Source organism: Cibotium barometz, chromosome 29 (genome assembly GCF_041138505.1).
Source record: "Cibotium barometz isolate CiBa-2024 chromosome 29, ASM4113850v1, whole genome shotgun sequence".
Classification (NCBI taxonomy): Eukaryota; Viridiplantae; Streptophyta; class Polypodiopsida; order Cyatheales; family Cibotiaceae; genus Cibotium; species Cibotium barometz.
This window is the reverse complement of record NC_141074.1, coordinates 36,142,871-36,167,761: the sequence shown is the minus strand read 5'-3', so window position 1 is coordinate 36,167,761 and position 24,891 is coordinate 36,142,871. Positions and strand designations below refer to the sequence as shown.

At 47.8% G+C, this 24,891-nt stretch overlaps 1 protein-coding gene across 1 annotated transcript in view; it reads right to left on the bottom strand.

Moving 5' to 3' along the window:
• LOC147622108 (thermosome subunit gamma) overlaps positions 1–24,891 on the bottom strand; it is a 75,339-nt gene that overhangs the window by 40,321 nt on the left and 10,127 nt on the right. The gene's annotated exons all lie outside the window — the stretch shown is intronic.

The window sequence follows — 24,891 nt, the reverse complement described above, 5'->3', positions numbered from 1 at the left end:
TTCATTTTCAGAATTTGTTTTCTGGGGTACATCAGCCATCTTCTCAGGTACATCAAGCTGGGCAACAATTTGTACAACATGTCTCTCCAGTTATCCACACTAAGGATGCAGCTCGATTTGAGCTACCTTTCACTGAAACAGAATTGGAGGAGGCCTTGCATCATCTTGGTAAATCCAAGTCTCCGGGTTGGGATGGTCTTTCAGTGGAATTTTACCTGGCTTTTTGGGAAGACCTTAAGGATGTCCTCCTGCAGATGATTAACATGGCATGGCATGGCAGGAAGGCTGTCTTCCTTCTTCATGGAAGCATGGCATTGTTCAACTAATCCCTAAGAAAAGTCTATGCCAACAAATGTCTGACTGGAGGCCAATCACACTCATGCCGGTTATTTATAAACTTGTTGCAAAGATGATTGTTCACCGGATATCTGGAGCATTGAGTCATGCACTCCATCCTCGTCAATATGGTTTTTTGCCCAGATGGCAAATACAGGATAACATTTCCAATGCATTGATTGCCATTGAATATGCAAAATATACTCAACAAGATGTGTTGATTATGCAAGTGGATGTGGCCAAAGCCTTTGACACGGTTCATTGGGATTTTATTTCTCTCATCATGTCCAAGATGGACTTTGGTCCTAAGTTGGTACACATCATATATTGGTTATATTCTGAGTCCACTTCTCAATGCATCCTTGGTAATCATTTATCACAGGCTTGGAAGTTGACCAGATCCGTGCGTCAAGGCTGTCCTCTCAGTGCTCTATTATATGCAATTGCTACTCACCCATTGCTCTTGCATATGGACTCTCTTATGACGCATGGACATATTCATGGATTGAGCATTCCTGGGTCTACCCCTCTTATAGCACAGGCATATGCCGATGACTCATATTTCATGCCAAAGAAAACTCAGCAAGATCTTCGGACTCTCATGGATACTCTTTCTCTTTACGGCATTGCAGCTGGTTTGATGGTCAATTTTGGAAAATCCAAGCTCATTCCCTTAAAGAGCTGTGATTGGCATGCCCTTTTATGGCCCGGAGACATTGTGCAATGTCATGAGGTGGTGCGTCATTTAGGGTATCCAATTGGCTGGAATATCACAAGGAAACAACAAATGGAATGGATTTTCCGGAAGCTTCATGACAAGTTGGAATATTGGAAAATTCCCACATGGCCGTTACATGTTAGACTTCGGATAGTCCAATCTATTCTCATGGCATATGTCCAGTTTTACTTACCTTTGCTTCACTGGTCTCCCAGGGATATTTCAGCCTTCATGTCCCAGGCAATGGAATTGTTATGGAAGACTAAGTCACATGTGAAAGCTTTGCGATTACTGAAAATGGATTTTGTATGCTCCCCCAAGATGCATGGTGGTCTTAACATTCTCAATCTCAGGTATCACATGCTTGCCCGTAAGGCAACTCTGCTTACTACTTTTTTTTCCCAACAACAGCCCTGGGCCATTATGTTAGCAACCATGTGTTCTACTATGAAATCATCGGTGTATGGCAACTGGATCACTGATCTTTGGGAGGTAGTCTTGGGAAAATTTCAAGGGAGAATTCCAGGCTGTCCCCTTTCCACTTCTTTGTTGCAAGATTGGAAACAGGTTTTATCCTCACTTAAATGGTCTCCTGATAATGAGCATTCTTCCAACTCTTTACGGCAGGAAAGTCTCCATTGGAGTGCTGTTTTTATCACTCCATTAGCTCTTCAGGAGCCCATCAGAGCTTACAATCTTATGAAGCTGGGCATAAGGAAGGTGGAAGATGTGATCAATGATCAGGGACATTTTTTATCATTCCCGGAGGCATCTCGTAGATACTCACTGGGTATGCATCATAGATTCATCTAGAGGAAGCTTGGTCATTTGTTACATCCGTTCCTCCCTGTTCCTCCTCTTGCTCAAAGGGACAGACTAAGGGATTGGACTTTGCAATCTTCAGTTTCTGCTAATCATCCTCTTCCTCTTCATGCTTTCGCTTCTATGAAGGTCTACACGTCTATTTTGCCACGCCCTTGGATTGCAACTCATGCCAACTCCCTTTGGCATCTGCACAAATCTCTTTCTTGGTGGAGGTGTAATCTTAAACTACTATGGGCAAGTAAATTACCTTTACAACAAAGGTTATTTTTATGGAGATGCATGGTTGGTGCGCTTTCAGTGGGAGTTAAATTAGTCAAAAGAGGGATAGCGTCCTCTGCTTGTCTCCGATGTTCGTATCAGTTTGAGACAGTTCCTCACTTGCTATGGCTATGTCCTCACTCAAAGTTGCTTTTGGACAGAATTTCAGGTTATTTGCATCTTCGCTTTCCAGGACAGAGATTTGGGAAATTCTTTTGGCTATTTGGCAGATCTTCACATTCCCTGTCAGAGTTTTCCTTGTTCCTCTCTTTGGTTCGATATTGGGCACTATGGATTATATGGATGCAGCATAATTATGCTTTCTTGGGTCAGCCACTGTCTCATTCATATGAGTCCTTTAGATCCTCACTGAGGCAGTCTTTGTATGATGCCTGTCACGAGGGTGATCTTCATGTCTCTTGCATAGAACTTTTTTACTACTGTTTTTAAGTTCTAGGGTTTAGACATCCTCTTTATGTCAAACCCCTTTGTACATTTATGATATAATGCAATTTCAACTGGTTTCACCCAAAAAAAAAAATGTGTGTGTGTGTGCACGCGCGCATGTGTGTGTGCGCATGCGCGCATGTGTGTGTGTGTGTGTGTGTGCGTGCGTGCATGTGTGTGCATGTAAAGAAAACTTAAAACAACCACATTCCGTCCTCGTCACATCAACACAAAGACCTGTAAAGAATCCTGTGGATGACCAACTTCCACCCAAATGGAGAACTTTTCGTCTGTCCAACCGTCCATGAAAAAACATCGCAAACCACTACATATCCTCGAGTAGCCCACGAGAAGAATCTCCAAAGTATGGCCCGAGTAAAACTCCGCTAATCAAACTCCAGCCACTAATACATTGGGTTAGTTATAACACAAGAACTGCTTGCAATGGCTCCAATGCACACCTTGAAGGAAGAAAAGGAACTAAGAACCGCCCTATGGCCTGATGCAATGAAGCACCCAAGGTGTGTGCTCAACTCAAGAAATGAAAAAGGCTAAGACCGCACACATTCATCTCCTTCACACACATTCTCCAGTTCTCAAGAAGCCGCCTCCTTTGATTGCTCCTCCAAGGTCCTTAGACAATCCTTTGCGATGTGCTTGGTGGAGTCACAATATAAGCACTGTCAAGTGGCCATCTTGGTGCAATGCTCTTCAGGTGTGAGGCGAGTCACCAAGGCTCCCCCACTTGCCTTGTCCTTATCATCCTTGGCCTTGGACTTGGACTGGCCAAGCTTCAAACTTCTCTCAAGGCAACGCCTTTGTGAACCTATCTGCAACATTATTCTGTGTGGGGCAGTAAGATAATGTGACCTCCCTTGCATGAATCCTCTCCTTGACATAATGATAATGAATCTTGATGTGCTTAGTGCATGCATGAAACATTGGGTTTCGTGCCATTGCTATAGCACTCTGACTGTCAGTGAGTATAGTAGTGGGTGTTTGTTGACACTCACAAAGATTAATCAGCCATTAATCTCCTCAGCCATACACAATCTACTGTGGTTGTAAAGGATGCCCCGACTTAGCCTCACAAGTAGATGTGGCAACAGTGGGTTGCTTTTTGCTCAACCATGATATGCATGAATTCCCCAAAAAGAAACAATTCCCACTGGTGGATTGCCGTGTGTCATAGTCACCATCCCAATCTGAATCACTGTAAGCATGTAACTACAAGCTGCCTCCCTTGGGAAATACCAAAGCAAAATCCAGGGTGCCCTGAAGATAGTGGAAGATCCGCTTCTGCTTGCCAATGCTTTATACATGGGCTGTGCATAAATTTGCTACACTGGGAAACACCAAACTAAATATCCGAGCGTGCGTTGCATAAGTATATGAGGCAGCCTATTGCTTGGCTGTAACCACTCATATTATCAAAAGGCTCTCCAACATCATGCATGCTCAATTTGAGCCCTAGTTCCATTGGAGTAAAGATGGGATTACAATCTTGAAACCCAAACTTATGCAACAGTTTCTGAAGTTAGTTTGATTATTGTACATATATCCCAACATCTATCTGCACAAATTGTATGGCCAAATAGTAATGCAACATCCCCAAATCTGTCATCTCAAATGAGGTTTTCAATTCAGCTTTGAAGGCTGAAAGCTGTTCTACATCATTCCCAGTTAGCAACATGTCATCCACATATAGAACGAGCGTGATCAAAGTGCCATGATCCTCTTTCACGTAGAGGGTGCTCTCTGTTGGACTATTCCGAAATCCCTGGCTGGTCAAATAAGTATGTATCTTCTCATACCAAGCTCGGGGAGCTTGTTTGAGAGCATAAAGTGCTTTTCGAAGCCTAAATACTTTGTTTTCTTAACTAGGCATATCAAAACCATTGGGCTAATTTACATAAACCACTTCTTGCAAATCCCCATTGAGAAAAGCTGATTTAATGTCCAACTAATGCACTTTCCATCCATGATGGGCAGCCAATGCAACAACACATTTAACTGTGGCCATACGAGAAGTAGGTGCGAAAGTCTCATCATGATCAATGCCCTTTTTCTGGCCACAAGCCTGGCCTTGTATCTATCAATGCTACCGTCTCACTTTCTTTTTTTCTTTTTTCTTTTTTTTTTCCCGAGAAAAGATCCTTTCATTAGTTATAAAAAAACGCCCGTAGGGCTACAAAAGATCCTCTCCTGCTCACAAGAGAAAACAGAGTAGAGAGAAAAGCAGGGCAGCCAGGGAGACTCTCCCTAGGTGCTGAAAAGTACAAGTATCAGTACAAAGAACTGAAAGGCTATATCATACAATAGGAGGGGGGAAAAGCCAAACAGGTGGCCTGTAGTGCCAGCGGGGGGACCCCGCGTGAATGGTATAGAAGGGGCCGCTGCGCCAGGTGGTGTGAAAGGCCTGGCGCCGCAAGATCGCCTCATCCGAGTCGCCCCGAATGCGGTCGTACTATCCCCGCAAGGTGTGAATCAACTCTTGCCAGATCCCCCGAACAGTCTCTGCTGGTGGCTCCAGTCTCCCCTCAAAGGCCCTCAAACAACGGGCCTTCCAGGTGAACCAGATGGTGATGCTGCTGAGGAGCTCCCATCATAGATCCCTCTCCTGTGTCCAGCTGGTGGACGAGAAATCCGGTGAAGGAACAAGGCGAGGCTGGCCCCTAATGAATCTGATGGCCTGGATGTCTTGCTCCGTCTCATAGCCCATAACAGGCCCTGACGAAGTCGACCAAGCAGCAGCACCCCACGTGTACGTACCCTCTGGAGAGAGGGGGGCCAGAATACGCAGCATCCACAGCCAAATCTGCTGCGCCTGAGGACAGTCCCAAAGGCAATGTCTCTGTGTCTCCATAGGGTGGCCGCATCGGACGCAGGCTGCCGGAAGACCGCTGTAGACAAGCCAGGTGCCAACTGCTGAGCCCCTGTGGGGGCGACCAGCCACTAGAAAGTCGAGATCCTGCGGGCCTGTCGACTAGCCCAAAGCCGGGCCCAAAAATCCTCCAAAAACTCCTGTGAGAGTCCCTATAGCCGCCAGTGCCCTGCTGCAGCTGGAGAGACCATCCTCCTCGCTGTCAAAATATGCCGCCCCAACCGAACAGTATACTGAAAAAAGGTAATCTCTGTGGCCTCAAGGGATGCATAAGGATCGTGCCACTCGTACTCACCAGGGTCCCACTGTAGCCAGGCCAAGGGGCGCGCTGCATATGCCCATATGCGCCAATCTGGGAGCACATCTGCAGGGTCTGGGTCAATATGCCACTTCCGAGAAGCGGCGGCCACTACCCGTATCCTCTGAAAGGTGCACTCTGCAACCAAAGGCGACTCCACCTCCACTCTCTGAAGTCTGCCCTCATCCTGAATCTCAGAGTAGAGGCATCTGCCATCCTCAGTGCAAGCTCTGACAACAATCAGGATCTCCAACTGTGTAAAGGCTCCCATCCACCGTGGGGCCACTAGCTCGATAGGCATGAACCACTCCTCTGTGAGTGCCTCCTGAATGTCATCCCTCATAATCAACCCACCTCTGAAGTGACTCAACCTCTCCACCTGGATCTCCTCTGGTAGACTGTAGAAGGCCTGCCAGTCTCCAAAGCTACGTGATGGGCCTGCCGCCAAAGGTCCCCAGGCTAGACGAGGCCGAGAACCCAGCATATGACCCTGCTCTGTGCGAACCGCTGGGCTCCAGATGAGCGGCTATTTGGCCCGCTCCTCAACACAAGGAGGAGGACGCTGAGAGAGCCCCGGTCTCAGCAGCTCCCAAGCTCTCAGGATGCTCAAAGCAAATCTGTCCTCCCATCCTCTACTGAGGCCTGTCCTCCTCATCTCTATGAAGATCCATCGAATCTCTGGTGCCCAAGTGCCCCCTGCTGGGGGAGCCCGAGCCTGCAGTCGCTGCAAGAGAAGCTCTTTCCAAGGCTCAGCGCCTGGAAGCAGCCCCCGAACAATAAGCTTCCCCAATAAGGCTCTACTCTGATCGACTGGATCTATAATGCCCAAGCCTCCCTGAGCCAGCGGAAGTGTAATAACTGCCCATGCAACCTTTGCCCGAGCTGGCTGACCGTCCCGCCCAGACCAAAGAAAGTTCCTGATCAGCCTCTGTACCTGGCTGATGCAAGAAATTGAGAAGATCCAGCAAGACGTAATGTACCACATGGTCGCTAACAGCACCTGATTTGCCACAACCACTCTCCCGGCCAAGGATAGTCGAGCTGTACTCCAATACAAAAGCTTCTTCCGAATGCTCAGAAGAAGCGGGGCAATCTACTGCTCACGTGACAAATCTAGTCCAATCTGGCATCCCAAATACCGCACTGCTGTGCCAGGAGGAATCCATCTAAAACCGGGGTCCGGGCTCCATGCCGGAGTGGAAGCGCTACTGATCCAAAAGGCCACTGTCTTGCGCCAATTGATCAATGCTCCTGAAGCTGCACTAAAAACCTGGAGCGACCGCTCTGCCCGAAGAAGATTGGCCTCCTGGCCATGCAAAAATAAGCCCGTGTCGTCAGCAAACTCAGCATCGAGCAAGTCCTCCCCCCGAACTGGGAGCTGGAGTCCTCTCAAACCAACCTCCTCTGCCGTCAAATACATGCTCATAGCCTCCGCAAAGAATAGAAAAAGAAAAGGGGCGAGGGGACACCCCTGACGGACTGATCTGGTCAGCTCAAAACTCGGCCCCCGTCCTCCTGCAATCAACACCTGGCTGCGAGCTGTGGAATACAGAGCCGCCACCCCTCTAATCCAACCTGGCTCAAAGCCCAGGCGAAGCATAGTGCCCTCTAAGAAACCCCAATCGACTCTATCGTATGTCTTCTCAAAATCGAGAAGCATCACGACCAAGTCCTCACCACGAAATCTAGCTCGGGCCGTTGCCTCCCAGAAGGTGAAAATGTTGTCAAGGATACTACGCTCCTTGACGAATCCTGTCTGGGTAGCATGAATCAACTCCCCCAGGAACGGCTGGATCCTCAAACTCAAGGCCTTTGCTAAGACCTTGTAGACAATATTGAGGATCGTAATAGGTCTCCAATGCCGAATATCATCTGATACTCCCTCCCCCTTGGGGATGAGAAAGATCAAGCCCTCTGAAAAGCTCTGTGGCATCACCCCAGTGTCCAAAACATACTGAAAGCCCCTGCGGAGGCCTGGCCCCAAAAGGTCCCAATAGCGCATAAAAAAGGCAGGCGTCGGCCCGTCCTCCCCTGGGCAACTATGGCGCGGCAGGACCCTCAAGGCCTCAGCAAGCTCAACCTCTGAAAGAGGCGCACCAAGGACTGTACGCATACGATCTGTGACCCTCCTCTGCACATGGGCCCACACCGTCTGTCTGCAAGCATCCCGAGCCTCAGTGGCTGGCTCCGCTGAAAGCAGGTCTCTATAGAACCCAATGGCAATGGCTCTGATCTCCCCGGGCTCAGTAGCTACAGATCCGTCCGGCCTCCCAAGCTGACCGACTCCTGCTCGAGCATGGCGGGGTCCAGTAATCTCAAAAAACTCCCCAGTCACTCTATCCCCAAGCTGCGTCCACTGAGAGGCTTGGCGACGATAGTAAAACTCATGTCTCTGCTCCTCTGCCTCTCTAACCTCCTGGCGTGCCTGGCTCAGCTGGGACGCCACCCACTCACATGCAGGCTGCTGCTCCTGAAGGCGCTGAAGCGAAGCAAGGCTACGTCTCAGCCGCTGCTCCCACTCGCGAATCTCTCCCATCCGTGTCAAAGCTGCAGCGTGCAGAAAAGAGCTAAGCTCCATGAGTCCCTGGGCACACTGGCCTGCTGCATCCTGGTCAGAGCACTGACTATCATGCCAGATCCTCTCAATGTCCTCGGCGAGACTAGGATCTGTAGGTACCCTCTCTGGGATCCTCAACTGCAAGCTGGGCTCCCATGTTCTCTCCTCAAGTGTCAAAATAACTGGCGCATGATCTGAAAATGAGGTGCCAACGAGAATGCCAACGGAGCCCCCTCGCTCCCCTAACCAGTCGCCCACATAAAAGCGATCAATCCGTGATAGATTAGTCCCTCCCTGCCGGCGATCTGACCGAGAGAAACTAAGACTGTCCTGAGAGCAGGAGAAGGCCCCATGCTGCCATGCATCAGTGATCCTAAGTGACATGCAAAATCGCTCCCAAGCTCCAAGCTCCGTGCCGTGCACTGTAACATGACTGCCTCCCACCCTATCAGCCGGGTCCTCAAGCATGTTGAAGTCACCCCCAACACACCAATGTGCGGCCTCTGGCAATGCATCCGTAACCTGGGTCCAGAACTCTGCTCTGGCACTAGCATGGTTGGGCGCATAGACGTTAAGCACGCCCACTAGCTCATCATGCATCCTCAGAATGACATATTGTGCTCTACCAGGCACAATGATCCCTCGATCCACAATGGCCTGCCACCATACATCTGCAATGACCATGCATACTCCTCCCTGTCCACCCAAAGGACCAAACCCTGCAGACCAAAAGATGTCCCATCTACCACGCATCACCGAACCATATCTCCGGATCCTGCTCTCACCCAAGTGGTGCTCCTGCATCATCAAAATGTCAATGCTGCCACGAACCAGGAATCTCTGAAGCTCCTGCCTCAAGCAACCACGATAGCGTATATAATGTGCTCCGCCAAGGCCCTGTACATTCCATGAGATGATCCTCATGGATGACCTGCTGAGGTGGATGCTGTCTCAACCGTACGGCGGGCCTTCGCAAGCGGCTTGGATGGAGAATAGTCCCCATCCGAGTGGCTGCGAATCTGCCCACCCGGTGTACTGCAAGAATCACGGATCAGGCGCCAGTGGGGCTGTGTCCCATGGCGACTGCCTCCCGCTCAGACAGAGCAACCTCGTGTATACATACATATCCAGGGTCGCGTGCTAAGTCTGCCCCGAACGACCAAATGACGAATCCCTGAGGCATCCACACTCCCGAGATCTAAGAAAAAATGAGCCAACTCCCATAGTCGGCCTATCACATCTGTCACCTCCAGATTGCTCACATGATGAGAAAACTCAACTGCCCGAGTCTTCAAAGTGCTAAGAGCGAGCTCTAGAGTCCACTCCCGGTCGCATGGGCCACATAGAGGGAACGAGAAGGCCACCGCTGAATCAAGTGCCTCCTCCCCGTGGGCCGGAGGAATCACTACATGTACTCTGATGGGTGCTGGCTCATGGGGGCCCTCTGCTCCAAAAAGCCGTGTGAAGGCGTAATCAAAAGCCTCCGAGCGCTGTCTAGTGCCGAGGCGACTCAGCCGACTGCGGATAGATGATATCCGTGAAGCCCAAATCGGCATGGTAAGTCTCCTCTGTGGTGCTCGAGCAAGGTCGGTGCTCAGCGCCCTCCGGACTGCAGGTGAACGCCAGGGGACTGCCAGGGCCTCCCGGGGAGGTGAGGCGGGCGGGGGGGCGAGGGGGGGGGGCGAGGGGGGTGGAGAGGGAGCCGCTGCCGAAACCGGAGCGGGGACGGGAGGAGGCGAAGGTGGAAGCGAGGCGGTGGGGGGGGACGGGGGTGGGGAGGGGTGAGGGAGGGGGTGCTGGCATCTCCTGGTCCTCCGTCGTCGCAGGGGTCTCCTCCTGGAGGGGAGCAAAGCTGTTCCTCACGGGAACCCAGTGATGCTGAGACTGTGGCTGCTGCTGCAGCGGTCTCTGGGCGTGCTGCTGTGGCTGTCTCCCTCGACGGCGCCCCTGTCCAAGCTGCCACTTCGAGGTCTCTGTGGCCTGAGTCAAACACCAAAACTCTGATCGAAGGTAGCCCAGCTGCTCTGGCCACCACTGAAGCTGCTGTGGAGCCAGTCTCTAGTACCGAACCCACCAATGCTCCTAGCCTAGAGAGAAGCGGAAGATACTCCCGGCGGAGTGCAGGGAAGCAAACTGTAACATGGAAAAGGCGCTCGCCCTGCTCGGCCGCTGCTGGGTCAAAGCCATGCTGCCAAGGTCTGAAGAAAGCCCGAGCTCCCCTGATGTCAAGGGGACTCATGGCTAGGACCTTGGCCACGCTCTGGGCGGTCTCGAACTCGATCTGGTAATGTCCACAGCCCAGTAGCTGTACGTCCAGGATCTTGCCCACATCTGCAAGAAGGCGGGCCTGGAGAAGATCCCGGATCTCCCCTCTGCTGGGGCGAGTGCCGACTATACGGCAGATGGTGGAATGAGCCTGGAGGCGTTCCACCTCTACGGTGAGGCTCGCTTCCCCTCCGGCGAAAGAGAAAGCCTAATGGGGGTGTCCTCAAGGGCGGGCGAGGGGGCTGCTGGGGGAGTCCCTCTGAGGCGGGGCGGGAGGAGCCTCCATCAGAGTCTGAAGCTGTGTCGAAGGCGGAGTGAATGCGGAGAGCCTGCTGGAACCGAGCTGCACACAAAGAACGGAGGGGGAAGGCGGAAGGCAAAAAGTGAAGAAAAACCCAGGGAAAATGAAAAATCAGAAAAGGAAAAGAGGCGGGGGGAAGGCGGCGAGGACAAAAAACACAAAAAAAAAACCCTAGGAGGCGGCGGCTGCAGCGCGAAGAAGGGGGGGCGGGGGGCAGAAGAGGCGACGGCGGCTGAAGGGGGGGGGGGGGGGGGGGGGGGGCGGCGGGGCGCTGAAGATAGACAGGGGGCGAAGAGGAGGAGGAGGAGCGGGGGGCGGCTGCGCAGCAGCGCAGGGGCGCGCAGAACAGCCAGGCGGGGGAGGGAGGGGCAAGCGCGATGGCAGGCGGGGGGAGGGAAGAGCAGCGCGAAGGCGGAAAAAAAACAGGGGAGGGGTCATGCAGACAACGCGAGCAGGGGGGCGAGCGAGAGCTTCAGCGAGCTTTTCTCCTTGCTACTCTACCGTCTCACTTTCTTTTCGACTTATACACCCACTTTGTGCCAATTGACTTCTTGCCAGCAGGCAAGTCTACCAAGTCCCATGTGTTGTTTTTTGTGGATAGAATCCATCTCATTTTGCGTACGGTACCCTTTATTGCCATTGCTGTAACCCACAAATATGCACTTGGTAACTTTGTCATCAAGCTTGTCTCGCAATTGCTAAGGTACATGTGTATAAGCAATATATCCGAAAACTCTGAAGTGATCAACTTTAGGTTTTCTCTCGTGCTAGGCCTCATGTCACGATTGTGACTAACTCTCTTAATCTCTTCTTAATTACTCCTTAATCCCTTATTATCTGAAAGGACACCTGTGAAGGGTCACACCCTTACACATGGGTCACTATCAAAGGACATGTCTATTCATTAAAAGACACACCCCTAAGTCCAAAGGACATAACCGTGGATTCAAGAGCCACACCCCTTCCCAGGGATGTGTCTCTTCACTCGTACCCTTTCGGCCTCTATTTAAGAAAGGCCTCTGTCTCAATGCAAAACTCAGTCTTTCCTGCAATATTTGTCTTATGTTCATTAATTAAGTCTTAATCATGTTAATAAAGCTATAAAAGCTTTACAGTGGTATCAGAGCAAACTTTTTTCCGCCCTGTGTTATGCCCAAACCCAAACCCTAACCCTAAAATCAGTCCTAACCCTAACCCTAAAATTAGCCCGCCCAAACCTTAAAATTGGGTGTAGCAAGTGTTGAATGGAAGAGCAAGAGAGAATGCCCCATCAAATTCAGCCCCCAACTCCCAATTTTTGCTTATTAATTTTGGGCCAGCCATATGCAGGAAACTATTGAATAGAGGCAAGACAAGAAGCAACCCTTCAATCCAGGAGGCTTACCTCTTCAGCCGGGCACCCTTTCATGGATTGGCACCCCTCCCATGAGTAGTCACACCCCTTCGTGGAAATTCCTCCAGTCGGCTGCCGTTGAGAAGCGCACGATTGCTTTGCTGATTTTTTTATTAAAAAAACCCCACACACCTGATAACCCCAACCAAAGGTCATGACTCTAAGGCTTTAATGCCACGTGTACAAACACATTGAAAAAAAAAAACACACTCACCTTACGGGCCCCTACGAAACGACGCCACCTTGCTTGAGCAGTTTTGGCCTGCACCCGCCGCCTTCCTACATATGGTTTTCCTCGCGCCAGCGTGCAGCCGTCCTCCTCCTCCACGGATTCAGCACCCGTACCTCTCCTCATTGTTGGCATCCTGCTATCTACGCCTATGATTGGACCAGCCACTTGTAGTTGGTGCTTTCTGTTGAATTGACGGCGACTATCCTTGGTGCTTCTTCTCCAGCAACACTATTTATTATGGCAACCTCCTTCAGGTGTGATTTTTCCATTTTCTTGGGCATAAACATCTCACATAATGTGGAGTATTAACATATCAGAAACCTGCCATTTCATTCTTTTGCGGGCTCTCCACTCCTCCGGGGCCAATATCCCTTTTTACGGGTTCAAAAGCACCTCTCAGATCACGTGGACACACATTACCCTCTTCTCCGATGGCTTATGGCAAAGGAAACCTATGATTTCAGTTATTTACAGGATACACCCTCTCCATCCATAGTGCCCGTGTTTCTCCACCAGTCTCAGCCCCTGTTGCAGTGAGTGTGCCCCCCTTTTCCCAGCCCATTCATTACCGCATTCAAATAGCCACACCGACTTCCCTCCGAGAATTCGACGTGTGGGTGATCCGTGTTCGTACTTCTGCACAAGATCTGGATCATTATTGTTTTATACTCAGGCATCATCCTTATCTGGGCTCTATCCTCCCCGAGTGTAGCATCATTTTTCATGAATATTGCACATATTCTGAGGACGTTAATCCATCTTCATTCACGGTGCATCCCTCTACACCGGAGTATACACCCTTGACACCAGTAGTTGCCCCTACCCCTGTACCTTCTTCTCCAGTAGCAGACTCTCGTGCGAGCCCAATCCCAGAGGATCGCTCTTACTATACTGGATGGTCTATAGTCGCTTCACCAGTACGTAGCCTCTCCTCTCGGGATTTCCAGATGCCGCACCCTCCAGCCGATGGTTCTTGCTAGAGCCCAGCAACGTCAACAACAGCAAAAACCCCCAGAGCCTCATCACCCTGAAGCCTCTACATCAACATCTTCTCTCATGGCAGAACTTGTTGACATACCAGCCCCTCCGAAATGGCAGCCAGCTTTGCAGCAACTTCAACAGCAGTTCCAACAACAACTCCAGGAGTCTATGGCATCCTTGGCTTCTCAGATCCAGCAGCTCCACGCGGATCGCCACTCCTACATGAGTTCCGTACTAGCAGCAGATGTTTCAGCAACAGTACCAGCAGACGCAGACGTAATTCCTTCCGAGGTAGAAGGCGACGACCTTAAAACTCTTTATCGTCTTTTACAAGCCAATAAAACAAAGAAATTGGAAATTAAACCCCCTGACTCTTATGGTGGTCAGCGCAATAAGCACATCTTAGACCAATGGCTCTACAAACTGCGGTTATACTTTGAAACCATGACCCTTTCTGGTTCCAAAAAGGTGATTTTTGCGGTATCCCTCAAAGACACTGCTTTATTGTGGTGGCAACGACGACAGCACGCCGAAAAAACGGTTACAACGTGGAAAAAATTCGAGCAGCTCCTTCGTAAGTAGCATACCTGCCAATGCGGATTTCCAAGACCGTACTCGCTTACGCCATTTGGCCCAAACTGGTTCCTTGGCCTCTTATATCTCCGAGTTCATCAACTTGATACACAGCGACAACTTACTGAACTTTTGGAGAAAGGACATATTCGACCAAGCAAAAGCCCTTTTGGAGCTCCAGTACTTTTGGTGAAAAAGAAGGATAAGTCTATGCGCCTTTGCATCGACTATCGTGCCCTTAATAAGTTAACTATCAAGAATAAGTATCCTCTTCCGCGCATTGATGAATTGTTTGATCAATTGCTCCATGCAAAGGTCTTCTCCAAAATTGATCTTAAGTCTGGATATCATCAAATTCGCATTCGCGAAGGTGATGAATATAAGACAGCTTTTCGCACAAAATATGGTCATTACGAGTACCTGGTCATGCCATTCGGGTTAACCAATGCCCCTGCAACGTTTATGAGTCTAATGAATGATCTTTTTCGCCCTTTTTTGGACAAGTTCGTCATTATTTATCTTGACGACATCTTGGTGTTCAGTCGTAATATGGAAGAACACAAGGCACATCTTAAGATCGTTTTCCAAGTGCTTCATGACAATGCTCTTTATATTAATCCACGCAAAAGTGAATTCTTCAAGACATCCTTGGAGTACCTTGGACATGTTGTTTCAGCAGACGGTATTTCCGTGGATCCAAAGAAAATACAAGTTATTGTCAATTAGCCAACTCCCACAAACATCCATGATGTTCGTTCTTTTTTGGGACTTGCCAACTTCTATCACACAAAGGTTCATCGATTTTCCAAAATAGCTACTCCTCTCACATAACTTCTAAAGTCCGCTCCTGCATTCAAAAGGACTAAAGCCGCAACACAAGCTTTTGGAAATTTAAAGACAGCTTTGACAACAACTCCTGTAATGGCTATTCCTAACCCTACTCTCTTCTTTGATGTTTACACGGATGCTTCTGATATTGCCACCGGTGCCGTCTTAATGCAACAAGGACCTGCTATTGCGTTTGACAGTCATAAGCACTCTGCAATTTAAGGAAGATACCCGGTATATGACAAGGAATTTTTGGCTATTGTTCATGCCTATCGTGCATGGAAACATTATCTCCTTGGTGCGGATTCAGTGGTGAAAACAGATCATCATTCTTTGAAATATATCTTCATGCAGCCAGTTATGAATGCTAGGCAAGCGCGTTGGGTCGAATTCTTAGTCAATTTTCATATGGCAATTGAGTATGTTCCTCGTAAACCAATGTGGTTGCGGATGCCCTTAGTCGTATACCGTCAGCTTCGGTCTTGGCTATTTCTACAGTTGAAATGGATATACCTCAAAGTTTCAAGGACCGTTATTCAAAAGATCGTGATTTTGGAAATGCATTTCGAATTCTCAATTCTCAGAATGCAACTCCTTCCGACTTGAAGATTTATAGAGCATATACAATAGTGGATGGTTTATTATATTATCAGGACCGTATTTATGTACCTCATGATACTCATGTTCGAAGAGTATTGGTAAAAGAACATCACGAGGTCACTTATGCTGCACACCCAGGCATCAACAAGACATATCATCTTTTGACAGCTACATACTATTGGCCTTAAATGAAGCAAGATGTTATTAAGTTTGTTACAGCATGTCTCTCGTGCCAACGTATGAAAGCTAGCAGACAAGTTCCAACTGGTCTTCTTCAACCACTTCCACTTCCCAATGAACGCTGGGAAAGTATTAGTTTGGATTTTATCACTTCATTGCCACGTTCTTCTAAAGGCAATACACATATTCTTGTGGTGGTTGATAGATTTTCTAAAATGGCACATTTCATTCCGTGCAAGAAAGCAGTCCATGCTTCAGATATTGCAGTACTATTCATACAGAATATCTTCAAACTTCATGGATTGCCAAAATCTATAGTTTCTGATCGAGATCCAAAGTTTACAGGACATTTTTGGACTTCGATATTCAAGTCTCTTGGTACAAATTTACTCTTTAGCTCTGCTTATCATCCACATACAGATGGACAAACGGAACGAGTTAATCAGATTCTGGAAGAAATGCTGTGTCATTATGTTCAGTCTCGATTAGCTTCATGGGAAGAATATTTACCTTTGGTGGAATTTGCTTATAATAATTCTTATCATTCAGCTATTGGAATGACACCTTTTCAAGCAGAATGCAAGGTATTCTATTACAGATTAAGGATAAGATGGTCAACGTCCAAGAGCAATATCAACGCACAGCTAATAAGCGTCGTCGTCACATTGAATTTCAAGAAGGAGACTTGGTATTATTATATATTGCCCCTCATCGATACAAGACAGTGAAATCAGTCTTCCCAAAGCTTCGCCCAAGATATTATGGACCCTTTCGTATTATTAAGAAGAACTCATCTCTCAGTTATAAGTTGGAGTTACCACCTTCTTGGGATAGAATTTATCCAACTTTCCATATTTCTTGGCTCAAGAAGTTTGTGGACGGTGATTTTCCAGTTTTAGATATTTTGGATTATGTTCCAGAAATCGAAGATGAACACATACTCTTAATTCCAGAGACAATTCTTGATGTCAGACAGAAAGAAACACAACATAAACTCACTACACAATTTTTGGTTAAATGGAGAGACTCTACTTTGCAAAGTGATGAAGACTTACAGGAATATCCAGAACTTCTTCGGGAATTCTTTCAAAGACAGCCATCTCTTCTTAGCCGGAGTCTCATTTTAAGTGGGAGGGAATGTCACGATTGTGACTAACTCTCTTAATATGTCCTTAATTACTCCTTAATCCCTTATTAACTGAAAGGACACCTGTGAAGGGTCACACCGTTACACATGGGTCACTATCAAAGGACTTATTCATTAAAAGACACACCCCTAAGTCCAAAGGACATAACCGTTGATTCAAGAGCCACACCCCTTCCCAGGGATGTGTCTCCTCACTTGTACCCTTTCGGCCTCTATTTAAGAAAGGCCTCTGTCTCAATGCAAAACTCAGTCTTTCTTGCAATATTTGTCTTATGTTCATTAATTAAGTCTTAATCATGTTAATAAAGCTATAAAAGCTTTACACCTCATATGGCGTTATGGTTTTCAATGCTTCGGTAGGACATCTATTCAAAACATGTGTAGCACAAATGATTGCCTCCATCCAAAATTTGGGAGGCAAGCCTTTGCATTTGACCATGCATCTAGCCATTTCCATCAATGACCTGTTCTTTCTCTCAGCAACACCATTTTGCTACAGAGAGTGTGTGTCACGTGCACACCCATCAGGTGTAGAAGTGGCACGGCATCATCAAGCATTAATCAAGGTATTTATTCAGGCATATATCAGTATGAGCATCATATGGGGGTGTTTCATCACCAACATCAGCACTTTAGTCATCATGAGCATTGTAAGGCATTTAGCTACATCAGCCGACAGCATATGTGCACCAGCCGATAGCCTTTATGACCAGCCGATCAGCATTTATGGCACTATTGCCGGTCATGAGCATTCAGCAAGGCTGGCCAACTACAGCAAGGCTGGCCGACCAGCACCAGGCACACATATAAATAGAAGCGCATCCATTCAGTCCAGACATTAGCGTTTTCAGCATAGATAATCGCCTCTCAGTTCAGCGCATCTCATTCAGTTCAGCAAACGCATAGAGCATCCATCTCCTCAGTGTTTCCTCCCAGGCAACAAGAGGAGCATCTGCATTTCAGCATCAGTTCAGCATCGCATTAGTTCCAAAGCCATCCCTTCAGCGTTTCCTTCCCAGGAGACAAGGGAAAGTCAGTGGGACAGCAGTTCATCCAGCATATGAGCATATTCAGCACATAGGCAGCATATTCAGCATATAGTTCATCATTCCTATCTCTTACATAGAGGGAAGCCGGCATCGAAGGGTGGACCTCATCATTGGAGCAAGGAACAATCCTCAACATCAACATTCAGCCTATTTCTCTCATCCCGAGAAGGATAGTCATCTAGGACAGCATCATAGATCTATTTAGATCTCATTGTAACCCACTCATCTAATATAGCTGCATTGCATTGCATTGACACTATCTGTCTTTTCTCAAGCATCATTAAGTGCAGTTTAGTTAGCCTAAGGTTGTGTTTACGATGGTCAAAACCCTCACATGTTACAGTATGGCATCGTCCATTAATGCTTTATGTCCTTTTCTACCAAAAAAGCTTTGAAAGCAATAGACATGTATTCCTCCTCTCGATCTTTACCGAGGGACTGCACTTTGCAACCTATTTGATTTTCATCTTGTGCAACATAATGCTGAAAACATGCAAATACATCAGATTTTGCCTTCAGGGGATATACCCAAGCAAATCTAGAGTAGTGATCCATAAAGGTTACAAGTATACACGCTTCCCAATTGATGGTGTCCGCATAGGACCACACATATCGCTATGTACAAGCTGTAATTTCTGAACAGCACTTGTTGATCCACCTTTTGGGAATGCATTTCTGTGCATTTTACCCAATATGCACCCTTCACATGCATGCTTTGGTGGCAACGCATGTCTTGCACCATTTGATGCTTTTGCAATAGCATCAGACTGCCATAATTCATATAACCTGGCATGCCACAATTCTGCCTCTTGCATGGCAAACCACATGAGCATCATGTTCTCTCGTGTCAAACCTATCAAGCTAATACAACCCACGATACGATATGCCGGATGTGACTACTTCTCTGACTCTGCACATGTCGTCTTCAAAGTTCTCTAAATATCCTCTTTTACCAAAAGAGGAGACTGACATTAAATTCTTCTTAATCCTAGGCACATACAATACATCTTGAAGCCATAAGTCTGCGCCATCTGTTGTTGTGAGGATCACCTCACCAACTCCCTTGATTGGATAAGAAGAATTGTTTGCACATGTTGCATGTTTGCCCTCAGGGGCAGCCATAAGCTTCTTAAACAAATTCCTTTGTGAGATTGTGTGTTTAGAAGCACCACCGACAAAGTACCATGTGTCAAGCCTTTAATTGACATTGAGAGACATATGCTCTAATGATGCACCATAACTATAAGCAAGAAAAGCCCACTCATCCTGCATAAGATTTATTGACGCATCATCTTTCATTGCAGGTGATGGAGAAGAATGTACAGCCATGCCACTTCCCTTTTTCGTTTCCTTTGCAAGCCACTTTCCACACTCATTTACATAGTGATCCCACTTTGTGCAACAGTGACACTTGCCCTTTTCCTTGGGCTTGCCTGCATCATTCTTAGCCTTTTGTGAAGGCTGTCCCAAATCAGCCTTTGGCTGAAAATTGCTTTTGGCTTTTCCTTTGCCCTTGCCTTGGGCAACAAAATCCCCATCACTGCCACGCATGATGGAAGATTTGTTCTTCCAATTCTGCTCCTCTTGTAGCAACAAACCAACCAACTTTCAAACAAGATTGGTTCCGGGTTTCCTCACACAAACATAGCGAGCGATGTGTGGAAATTCAGATGAGTTTCTAACAGTGATGATAGTGTCCTAGAGACCAACTCCTTTTCAAGAATGACCTCATCAATGTTAAGCAACTGCTCTCGAAGATCTTGAATCTTCGTAAGATGATCGGCCATGCTGTCCCCATCTTACATGGGCACATTTTCCAACTCCCGTTTAAGAAAGGCAACTCTAGCCTCATTCTTAGTCCGATACATGGTCTCCAATACATCCCAAGCTCGCCGTGAGGTCCTGCAAGACCTAATATGTGGTATAATTGATCACTTTACTCGCAAAGCAATCAAAGACATCGCTTGGGCATCACGAGTATCCCATCTCTAAGAAAGTGCTGTAGCTTGCTGAGAGCCACGGCGAGGTGTGTTAGGTGCTACGACTGTAGGGCGTACATCTTCACTTGATACATAGCCCCATAAACCTGTGGCCACAAGAAGGTTTCAAACCATGAAACTCCATTAGGAGTAATTACTGCCATCCAATTTGTCCTCTTGGGACAAAACCTCAAATATAGCAATTGTATTCCTAGCCATAATGCTGAAATCTCTTTGCTAAGAGATATGCAAACACTTGCAACCAAGTGTTTGCACCTGCAAGCAAATTCCCAATGCACCCAAGTGCTATGCCAAGCAATCACAAGTTCTTGAGCAAACTTTTTGCCCCGAATACAAGGCTGCAATAAGTGTTTGGAGTGTCCTCATGACACTTATAATGCAAATCCCTGCACAGTCACTACACAAATATCCAAACAAAACCTAGAGAATGAAAAGCCCTAAATTTATGTGCACCAATGAGCTGTATGATGTGCCACTTGCTGAATTAGGGTTTCTGATTACAGTTAGCGTTTTTTCGATGTGGTCATCCTACAGATTAGAATATAACATTCGGAAGCTTCAGAGAAGAATCGGTAACTTCAATACTCAGAATTCAGCAATCATTCACGACGATTATAACACAACACTGAAGAAGATGTGCAAAAATAGAGAGAGAGAGAGAGAGAGAGAGAGAGAGCGCGGGGGGGGGGGGGGGGGGGGGGGGGGAGGTGCACGGAAGAGGACAAGAGTATTGGGTCCCAAATACCCTCTGTAGGGCCCCCACCACGAATGGTGTATTTGCTTTATTAGAATGATGTAAATCTGAAAATAAAGACGGAATCTTGACCTGCACTTTTCACCTTGGTTGGATTTTTCCCCTTGGCTGTCTTGGGGCTTGGAAACACACCACCACTTCCTGAATAATGAGATGCTTCTACTGATTTCATGCATGGGTATTTATACCCCTTCAGGTTGCTGGTTGGCTGCCCCAAACAGGGGTCGGCCTGCTGATTATTCTCACAACCAGATCAAACAGCATTAAATGCTGCCTTTTGCCATTGTTTCACACTCATTGTTTCACACTGTACAAATGGCTGGCCATCCATGCACAAATGCTGGGCTGCTGGGCAGACCCTGCACAGGCTGTGTGGGCTGCCCCACACCTGGCCGACTGGCTGGGTAAGGCCCACGGCCCTATCGGCTGCCTGGCCAGGCCCCCTAGGGCTGGCTGACAACCTGCCCATCCCACACTAGGGCTGCTGGGCCCTCCTGGCCCCTTGAGGTGGTTCTAAACCTTCCCCATTCATGCCCACAGCAAGAACCTTAACCTCTCTTCTGGGGTAGCCCTATGGGCTGGCCCCTCTCTACATGTAATCCTACATGCATCTACAAATGTCCGGCATCCAATTGCAAACCAAATACACAAATCATTTGACATCGTTCCAGAGGTAGACTCAGAATACGAACTGGCACTGCTTCATGTGCAGGACAATGCACACCTGACCTCAACCGCGTAGAATGAAACCTTGGCAGAATCGTCCCAGACTAGGCTCACATGGGACCACTTTCCAATCCAGATCCTGCACTTTGTTGTTTAGATATGTCTACGTGGCATCCAACTGCAGGATGTACATGACATCCCCTTCTACTTAACTTGACGGAAGCTGCATAGCCTCCAAATAGTCCATCAATAAAGCCAGATATGTCGAAGATTTCTTTGTCAAGCCATACCGCTTCGTGGGTCCCTCGATCCTAAAACTTCGTGAGGAACTGTCTCTGTCTTCGGCTTGAGCCATGATTGAAGCGGTGCAAAAGGATCTGTTCTGGAACCATCACTTCAGCTTCATCCACTATATCTGGTTCCGCTTTGTCTTTTACTTCTAAAGGGATTGGACCTGCATATAGTTTTAGCCAACTGACATGGAACATATAGTGCATAGACTAACTCGGAGGTAGCTTCAACTTCATTGAAACCACATTAATCTTTCTCTGGATGGGAAAAGGCCCAAAGCTCTTGAACAATAAATTTGGTCATCGCTTACCCACCTGTTTCAATCTTTGCTTCATAATCCAAAGATAAACCCAATCTCTTTCCGAGAGCTTCACATCCCTTCGGTCTTTGTTGGCCTGTCGAGTGTAGGCCTCCTGCGCTTAAGCCAACCTTTCTTTCACTGACTCCAAAATCTCGTGGTAAGACTCTGTCATCCTATTCGCTTCAAGTACTGAAGACGAGATTCTAGTCAATAGCAACTCGAATGGTCTTCCAAACACTACTTCATATGGAGTCGTGCCAATAGCTGAAGAAAAAGAATCATTCAAAACAGCTTGAACTTAAGGCAAATATGATTCCCACTTACCTTGTTGATTGTGGACATAACACTTCAGCACATCAAAGGCCAATTGGTTGTAGATTTTTGTCTAGCCATCAGTCTGTGGGTGAAATGCACTGGAAAAATTCAGTTTAGTACCAACAGCCATTCAACTGCATCCGTCAACTTTGCCTGGTTAGCAGTTCAGCCTTTGGCTTTCCTCATTGTTGGCATCTCAGTCTGACACTATGGTCTGAGGAATCTCGCCAATTGGGTACCAATTCCGAATGAACATTGTCCCTGCATGGGATAAGCATAACAAATTTGCTAAATCTATCAACAATAATCAAGCCCTGAGTATTACGCTTACCAGGAATAGGAGTCAGATTTGTTACAAGTCATCTCCTATCTTTACTGATACACCAAGGCCTCTGTTGTGGGTGTGCCCGCCCTTGTAGGTGTTTCCTCATTTTTCCTCACTCCCCGTATTTTTCCCCCATTTTTATGTGGCTTGGGTGGTAGCCTGAGGTGGCAGGATGTCCTAGTTCTTGGCCGACTTCATCTATGTCTATTGGTGCTAGCCGACTGTGTATTACAGGTCGTGGACACCTTGATGATGCTGGCCGACTGTTCATACCAGGCCGACTGGTATTTATATTGGTTGTGGTGGACATGGTCCAATCGGTTGTCCTAAAGCAGGCCGACTGCACTATGGGGGCCATATAAAATGGTCCCACAGCCCTTGCCGCTTATTATCTTGTATTTGCGGATCTTCTTGTGTATATAGAGCAGAGTTACACGCCTCTCTCTCTCTCTCTCCTCCTCTTGTGCTGTTTTTCTGCACTGTTCTTGCTCGTGTTTCCAGATTTTGTCATCATCTCCGCTGCATATTCTGACATGGTATCAGAGCCCTAGGCTCTTGATTGTTTTTGGGATTTGTGTGAGCAAGAGGGGGCTTGTTGTGTTGCTGATTGGTGGATTGTTCGGGAAGAGGAGAAGCAAGAGGAAGGTGGGCTGATTTGCTGGACAGCCACTTGCAGGTGTATGTTGTTCTTTGTTCCCACCCACCCACCCTTTTTCAGTTACATCCCCGCAATGGCAGATTTGTTAGAGATGGCTGAGAGGCATGTGAACATCCCTACACTCCCCACATTCCCGGTGGACCGTCAGTTGGACGGGAACAACTACGGCATATGGAAGGTTATGATGGAATCTGTTTTGGAGTTGACCTTGCTGATTTCATCGTTGTTGGGGTTCCACGGCCGGAAGTAGAGGAAGGGGAGTTACCGTCAACCCGAAAGGACCGGGAGATAGGCATAGTTGTGGGATTGTGTCAATGCCAGGTTCCGTTCATTTATCTTCCTCAACTGCACACCACAAGTAATAAATCACGTAAGGCATATGACGCTGGCCACACGTCTTTGGCAGCATTTGGCTTCTCTTTATAAGAGGGTATCGCCCATGAGGAGGATTTCCTTGGAAGTACAGATGCGGGTTATGAACCCTGCAAAGTCGTCGACGATGCGGGAGCATATAAACGAGCTGCAGGCTCTTCAGCAGGAAGTTCTTCGGGCTGGGGCTGGGGCTGGGGCTGGGGCGGAGATATCATCAGAGGACATGGCCATAACGTTGCTGTCGCATTTGCCCTCTCAGTACTCAGCATTTTAATCGTCTTTGATTACCAATGGCAGGCTCAGCACCATCACGTGGGAGGAGCTTGTGCCCATGGTCTTGGACCATGAGGAAAGATTCTCAAACCCTCCACAGGGCAGACGTTCGGAGGCCTTAACTGGCCAACGGTCGAAAGGCCGTAACAAGGGCAAAGGGAAGGCTTCACCAGAGAAGTCTTCTGAGAAGAAGTCCAACGCTGACTGCGAGAAACTAAAGGCAGAGAGGACCTGTAATGATTGTGGCGAGAGAGGCCACTATTGGAGGCAGTGTCCCAAGCGGAACACCGCGAAGGGTGAAGAATCCTCCGCAGCAATCGTGAAGACTCCAACATTTGTGCACCTGGAGGTGATCGACACTGCTAATTCATTTTCTTCGGGTAGGGAGGAGGTTGGAGGACTCGCCCCTACGGATACTCGGGCGTGGATTCTAGACAGTGGTGCTTCCAGGCACATGACTCCTTCCCGTTCAGATTTACAGGATCTCTACATGTATTCTGGTCACATTCTTACTAGGGATACTGTAGGCATATGCTCACTTATGGTAGTGCTATGTGTGAACAGGGCTTAACCAAGGGCACTTTTTCCCATGTGGTTTTTTCCCTTGGATATCAAGTGTGAAAGGACACTCTACATATAATATTTTGTACTTCTATATTATATGGATGTGGCACACATGCAAGGGTTGACTTGCATTTTGTGGCTACCACACTTTTGGCTCTCTCTCACTCCCTCTCATTTTCTGTGTGTGAGCTTCTCTATCTTGCACCTAACCCTAATGTGCAAGTTTGTGTGTGTGAGTGTGTGAGTCCAACACCAACAATTGGTATCAGAGTGGGGAGTTGCCTCTGGATTTATGCACCTGGAAAAACTGGAGCAAACTCAGCTTCCATCGCTGCGAGTTCCCGTCGATTCTGTCCGTCATCGTGAATTTCCGTCGTTTCTGTTCGTCGACGGTCCAACTTCCGCCTGCCGAACTTGGCCTGCCCTTCCGCCCAGAACCGGCGGCGCTAGTGGACAGCGAACCACCACCGCTCAGCCCACGGGCGGCGCCTCCCGTCTCA